Source organism: Oncorhynchus keta, unplaced genomic scaffold (genome assembly GCF_023373465.1).
Source record: "Oncorhynchus keta strain PuntledgeMale-10-30-2019 unplaced genomic scaffold, Oket_V2 Un_contig_14231_pilon_pilon, whole genome shotgun sequence".
Lineage (NCBI taxonomy): Eukaryota > Metazoa > Chordata > Actinopteri > Salmoniformes > Salmonidae > Oncorhynchus > Oncorhynchus keta.
In genome coordinates this window covers 2,564-9,930 of record NW_026278617.1, presented here as the reverse complement: position 1 = coordinate 9,930, position 7,367 = coordinate 2,564, and the positions used below count along the sequence as shown (strand labels likewise).

The 7,367-nt window shown below is 43.3% G+C and overlaps 1 long non-coding RNA gene across 5 annotated transcripts; it reads right to left on the bottom strand.

Moving 5' to 3' along the window:
• Positions 1 to 3,901: 3,901 nt before the first annotated feature.
• On the bottom strand, positions 3,902 to 6,848 carry LOC127918442 (uncharacterized). Of its 5 annotated transcripts, none has more exons than XR_008099961.1 (3): positions 6,288 to 6,848; positions 5,779 to 6,016; positions 3,902 to 4,953 (listed from the first exon to the last, which is right to left on the bottom strand). It is a non-coding gene; the product is annotated as an uncharacterized LOC127918442 (long non-coding RNA). The 5 variants fall into 5 exon arrangements; XR_008099964.1 differs by having other exon boundaries at positions 3,902 to 4,817; positions 5,813 to 6,016; XR_008099962.1 differs by having other exon boundaries at positions 5,847 to 6,016.
• Between the last annotated feature and the right edge of the window lie 519 nt (positions 6,849 to 7,367).

Below are 7,367 nucleotides of genomic sequence, written 5' to 3'. Positions count from 1 at the left end.
ACTGTAACATTGAACTGGGTGAATATGAATGACAGTAACCTAAACCTGTCACTGTTACATTGAACTGGGTGAATATGAATGACAGTAACCTAAACCTGTCACTGTTACATTGAACTGGGTGAATGACAGTAACCTAAACCTGTCACTGTTACATTGAACTGGGTGAATATGAATGACAGTAACCTAAACCTATCACTGTTACATTGAACTGGGTGAATATGAATGACAGTAACCTAAACCTGTCACTGTTACATTGAACTGGGTGAATATGAATGACAGTAACCTAAACCTGTCACTGTAACATTGAACTGGGTGAATGACAGTAACCTAAACCTATCACTGTTACATTGAACTGGGTGAATATGAATGACAGTAACCTAAACCTGTCACTGTTACATTGAACTGGGTGAATATGAATGACAGTAACCTAAACCTGTCACTGTTACATTGAGCTGGGTGAATATGAATGACAGTAACCTAAACCTGTCACTGTTACATTGAACTGGGTGAATATGAATGACAGTAACTAAACCTGTCACTGTTACATTGAACTGGGTGAATGACAGTAACCTAAACCTGTCACTGTTACATTGAACTGGGTGAATGACAGTAACCTAAACCTGTCACTGTTACATTGAACTGGGTGAATGACAGTAACCTAAACCTATCACTGTTACATTGAACTGGGTGACTATGAATGACAGTAACCTAAACCTATCACTGTTACATTGAACTGGGTGAATGACAGTAACCTAAACCTATCACTGTTACATTGAACTGGGTGAATGACAGTAACCTAAACCTATCACTGTTACATTGAACTGGGTGAATGACAGTAACCTAAACCTATCACTGTTACATTGAACTGGGTGACTATGAATGACAGTAACCTAAACCTATCACTGTTACATTGAACTGGGTGAATATGAATGACAGTAACCTAAACCTATCACTGTTACATTGAATTGGGTGAATATGAATGACAGTAACCTAAACCTATCACTGTTACATTGAGCTGGGTGAATATGAATGACAGTAACCTAAACCTGTCACTGTAACATTGAACTGGGAATATGAATGACAGTAACCTAAACCTGTCACTGTTACATTCAACTGGTGAATGACAGTAACCTAAACCTGTCACTGTTACATTGAACTGGGTGAATATGAATGACAGTAACCTAAACCTGTCACTGTTACATTGAACTGGGTGAATATGAATGACAGTAACCTAAACCTGTCACTGTAACATTGAACTGGGTGAATATGAATGACAGTAACCTAAACCTATCACTGTTACATTGAACTGGGTGAATATGAATGACAGTAACCCTAAACCTATCACTGTTACATTGAACTGGGTGAATATGAATGACAGTAACCTAAACCTGTCACTGTTACATTGAACTGGGTGAATATGAATGACAGTAACCTAAACCAGTCACTGTTACATTCAACTGGGTGAATATGAATGACAGTAACCTAAACCTGTCACTGTTACATTGAACTGGGTGAATGACAGTAACCTAAACCTATCACTGTAACATTGAACTGGGTGAATATGAATGACAGTAACCTAAACCTGTCACTGTTACATTGAACTGGGTGAATATGAATGACAGTAACCTAAACCTATCACTGTAACATTGAACTGGGTGAATATGAATGGCAGTAACCTAAACCTGTCACTGTTACATTGAACTGGGTGAATATGAATGACAGTAACCTAAACCTGTCACTGTTACATTGAACTGGGTGAATGACAGTAACCTAAACCTGTCACTGTTACATTGAACTGGGTGAATATGAATGACAGTAACCTAAACCTATCACTGTTACATTGAACTGGGTGAATATGAATGACAGTAACCTAAACCTGTCACTGTTACATTGAACTGGGTGAATATGAATGACAGTAACCTAAACCTGTCACTGTTACATTGAGCTGGGTGAATGACAGTAACCTAAACCTGTCACTGTTACATTGAACTGGGTGAATATGAATGACAGTAACCTAAACCTGTCACTGTTACATTGAACTGGGTGAATATGAATGACAGTAACCTAAACCTGTCACTGTTACATTGAGCTGGGTGAATATGAATGACAGTAACCTAAACCTGTCACTGTTACATTGAACTGGGTGAATATGAATGACAGTAACCTAAACCTGTCACTGTTACATTGAACTGGGTGAATGACAGTAACCTAAACCTGTCACTGTTACATTGAACTGGGTGAATGACAGTAACCTAAACCTGTCACTGTTACATTGAACTGGGTGAATATGAATGACAGTAACCTAAACCTATCACTGTTACATTGAACTGGGTGAATATGAATGACAGTAACCTAAACCTGTCACTGTTACATTGAACTGGGTGAATGACAGTAACCTAAACCTGTCACTGTTACATTGAACTGGGTGAATATGAATGACAGTAACCTAAACCTGTCACTGTTACATTGAACTGGGTGAATGACAGTAACCTAAACCTGTCACTGTTACATTGAACTGGGTGAATATGAATGACAGTAACCTAAACCTGTCACTGTTACATTGAACTGGGTGAATGACAGTAACCTAAACCTGTCACTGTTACATTGAACTGGGTGAATATGAATGACAGTAACCTAAACCTGTCACTGTTACATTGAACTGGGTGAATATGAATGACAGTAACCTAAACCTGTCACTGTTACATTGAACTGGGTGAATATGAATGACAGTAACCTAAACCTGTCACTGTTACATTGAACTGGGTGAATATGAATGACAGTAACCTAAACCTGTCACTGTTACATTGAACTGGGTGAATATGAATGACAGTAACCTAAACCTGTCACTGTTACATTGAACTGGGTGAATATGAATGACAGTAACCTAAACCTGTCACTGTTACATTGAACTGGGTGAATATGAATGACAGTAACCTAAACCTGTCACTGTTACATTGAACTGGGTGAATATGAATGACAGTAACCTAAACCTGTCACTGTTACATTGAACTGGGTGAATATGAATGACAGTAACCTAAACCTGTCACTGTTACATTGAGCTGGGTGAATGACAGTAACCTAAACCAGTCACTGTTACATTGAGCTGGGTGAATGGAATATGAATGACAGTAACCTAAACCAGTCACTGTTACATTGAACTGGGTGAATATGAATGACAGTCATCCAATATGCTGTAATAGAAATAAGACCATGCTCATTTAAATAAAATCGGCCTCATTTAAATAAAATCGTCCTCCCTAATCTTAAACGGCGCTGATTGACACCGATCTGCAACGCCAGGTGCTAAAATAGAACTTGGCTCTATTTGAGATGTTTTGACGTGCTGCAGGTCCCGCCTCTCCCACCTCTTCATTGGTCTTTAGGAGCATATGGTTGATTGAAAGATGAATGATGTCTACACTCCAGTTGGGTGCAGTAATGAACCTTAAAGTTTGTTGCCAATTCTAAATATAAAAACCACAAAAACGAAGAATAGGACTAGGAGATATTACTAGAAACTAACTAGGTTTCCCCTTTAATCTGTGGATTAGTTGTGGGAGTAGAGAACACACGATTTTGTGTGACTCAAAGGGTCAATATTCCACTAAAATAACAACCCAATGTTTGTATATCCCAGGATAAATTAACTAGCAACAGCAAGACAGCTAAATGTCCACGAATGTTTCGACCCCCTGTCCCCAAATGAATATAGTTAGTTCTGACTTTAAAAAAAAATATATATATATATATATTTCAACCTGCGTGTCCTGAAAACGTTTGGTGTGGATGGACAAAATCTACATGCACACGCTACGCGCGTGTCCGTTGGGGTCAGTGACGTCATGGTAATGTTAATGCCATAATTCTGTTGACAAAATGAAAACAGACCCTGAGATGTACTTTGAGCCACACACGCAGATTCGACAGTTCTACCTGGAAAGTGTTGTTTTGAAATGATTGGATACTACACACACACACACACACACAAATGCTTTTATTTATTTATAATTAAGGAAATATGTTCTTCACTGGTTATTCTGCTCATTTAGCATTTATTAACAATCTTGGTTTACAAAATACAAGTCAACAGGTGTTTGTTTGTGGATAGTGAATTATATTTGTGCATATTTTGTTACGGATCATATGGGGATGAGGGAGGCATTGTACGGTGCCATATAATTAATACGATCACAAACACTGGTGCTCTAAAAATAATGTTTCCGACATTTTACTCGGTTTGTGTGACATCACCTTGACAACGGCGGGACACGAGGCTACTCTCCGGAGAAGCAGCAGACCGGGACGGGAGATCTGGCACGGAGCGGGCACTACTCTCCGTGCTGCAAGCAACCGGGGCTCAAACCGGGGCTAAATCCTACCGTGAGTAGCCTACAGAGCACCCCTTGTCTTCGTCCTGAGTTTTCTATCTCCTTGCAAGTTTAGGCCACCTATTTTTCTGACTTCAGCTCAATCGAGATATTTCGTTTAGCCAATTTCTAAACAGGATTACTAGACCTACTCGTTGAATAACTGTTTTGTTGTTGACGTTTTAATATCTATTCACTAATACCAATTCAAAAGTGTAGTGCCAATTGTAGATGTGGACGCTCGACCTCTCGTGTTGGGTAACTAGGAGACGAGCTCGAACTCTCGTGTTGGGTAACTAGGAGACGAGCTCGAACTCTCGTGTTGGGTAACTAGGAGACGAGCTCGACCTCTCGTGTTGGGTAACTAGGAGACGAGCTCGACCTCTCGTGTAGGGTAACTAGGAGACGAGCTCGACCTCTCGTGTAGGGTAACTAGGAGACGAGCTCGACCTCTCGTGTTGGGTAACTAGGAGACGAGCTCGACCTCTCGTGTTGGGTAACTAGGAGACGAGCTCGAACTCTCGTGTTGGGTAACTAGGAGACGAGCTCGAACTCTCGTGTTGGGTAACTAGGAGACGAGCTCGACCTCTCGTGTAGGAGTAACTAGGAGACGAGCTCGACCTCTCGTGTAGGGTAACTAGGAGACGAGCTCGACCTCTCGTGTTGGGTAACTAGGGAGACGAGCTCGACCTCTCGTGTTGGGTAACTAGGAGACGAGCTCGACCTCTCCCTGTTAGGTAACTAGGAGACGAGCTCGACCTCTCGTGTAGGGTAACTAGGAGACAGAGCTCGACCTCTCGTGTAGGTAACTAGGAGACGAGCTCGACCTCTCGTGTTAGGTAACTAGGAGACGAGCTCGACCTCTCGTGTAGGGTAACTAGGAGACAGAGCTCGACCTCTCGTGTAGGGTAACTAGGAGACGGCTCGACCTCTCGTGTTGGGTAACTAGGAGACGCAGCTCGACCTCTCGTGTAGGGTAACTACTAGGAGACGAGCTCGACCTCTCGTGTAGGGTAACTAGGAGACGAGCTCGACCTCTCGTGTAGGGTAACTAGGAGGCAGGCTCGACCTCTCGTGTTGGGTAACTAGGAGATCGAGCTCGACCTCTCCCTGTTGGGTAACTAGGAGACGAGCTCGACCTCTCGTGTAGGGTAACTAGGAGACGAGCTCGACCTCTCGTGTAGGGTAACTAGGAGACGAGCTCGAACTCTCGTGTTGGGTAACTAGGAGACGAGCTCGACCTCTCGTGTTGGGTAACTAGGAGACGAGCTCGAACTCTCGTGTTGGGTAACTAGGAGACGAGCTCGAACTCTCGTGTTGGGTAACTAGGAGACGAGCTCGACCTCTCGTGTTGGGTAACTAGGAGACGAGCTCGACCTCTCGTGTAGGGTAACTAGGAGACGAGCTCGACCTCTCGTGTTGGGTAACTAGGAGACGAGCTCGACCTCTCGTGTAGGGTAACTAGGAGACGAGCTCGACCTCTCGTGTTGGGTAACTAGGAGACGAGCTCGACCTCTCGTGTAGGGTAACTAGGAGACGAGCTCGACCTCTCGTGTAGGGTAACTAGGAGACGAGCTCGACCTCTCGTGTAGGGTAACTAGGAGACGAGCTCGACCTCTCGTGTAGGGTAACTAGGAGACGAGCTCGACCTCTCGTGTAGGGTAACTAGGAGACGAGCTCGACCTCTCGTGTTGGGTAACTAGGAGACGAGCTCGACCTCTCGTGTTGGGTAACTAGGAGACGAGCTCGACCTCTCGTGTAGGGTAACTGGAGACGAGCTCGACCTCTCGTGTTGGGTAACTAGGAGACGAGCTCGACCTCTCGTGCAGGGTAACTAGGAGACGAGCTCGACCTCTCGTGTTGGGTAACTAGGAGACGAGCTCGAACTCTCGTGTTGGGTAACTAGGAGACGAGCTCGACCTCTCGTGTTGGGTAACTAGGAGACGAGCTCGACCTCTCGTGTTGGGTAACTAGGAGACGAGCTCGACCTCTCGGTGCAACGGGACACCTGATGGACTTGGTTAGTTCCAACCTCCTCCAGTGAACTCCGCAGGTGAGGGAGCCAGTGATCATAGAGCCCATTCATGAAGGGCCAATCTGGAATTATAACAAAGAACAACCTGCCACTGTTTTTGAAAAATCAAATCAAAGTTTATTTGTCACGTGCGCTGAATACAACAGGTGTAGTAGACCTTACAGTGAAATGCTGAATACAACAGGTGTAGTAGACCTCACAGTGAAATGCTGAATACAACAGGTGTAGTAGACCTCACAGTGAAATGCTGAATACAACAGGTGTAGTAGACCTCACAGTGAAATGCTGAATACAACAGGTGTAGTAGACCTTACAGTGAAATGCTGAATACAACAGGTGTAGTAGACCTCACAGTGAAATGCTGAATACAACAGGTGTAGTAGACCTCACAGTGAAATGCTGAATACAACAGGTGTAGTAGACCTCACAGTGAAATGCTGAATACAACAGGTGTAGTAGACCTCACAGTGAAATGCTGAATACAACAGGTGTAGTAGACCTTACAGTGAAATGCTGAATACAACAGGTGTAGTAGACCTCACAGTGAAATGCTGAATACAACAGGTGTAGTAGACCTTACAGTGAAATGCTGAATACAACAGGTGTAGTAGACCTCACAGTGAAATGCTGAATACAACAGGTGTAGTAGACCTTACAGTGAAATGCTGAATACAACAGGTGTAGTAGACCTCACAGTGAAATGCTGAATACAACAGGTGTAGTAGACCTTACAGTGAAATGCTGAATACAACAGGTGTAGTAGACCTCACAGTGAAATGCTGAATACAACAGGTGTAGTAGACCTCACAGTGAAATGCTGAATACAACAGGTGTAGTAGACCTTTCAGTGAAATGCTGAATACAACAGGTGTAGTAGACCTTTCAGTGAAATGCTGAATACAACAGGTGTAGTAGACCTTACAGTGAAATGCTGAATACAACAGGTGTAGTAGACCTTACAGTGA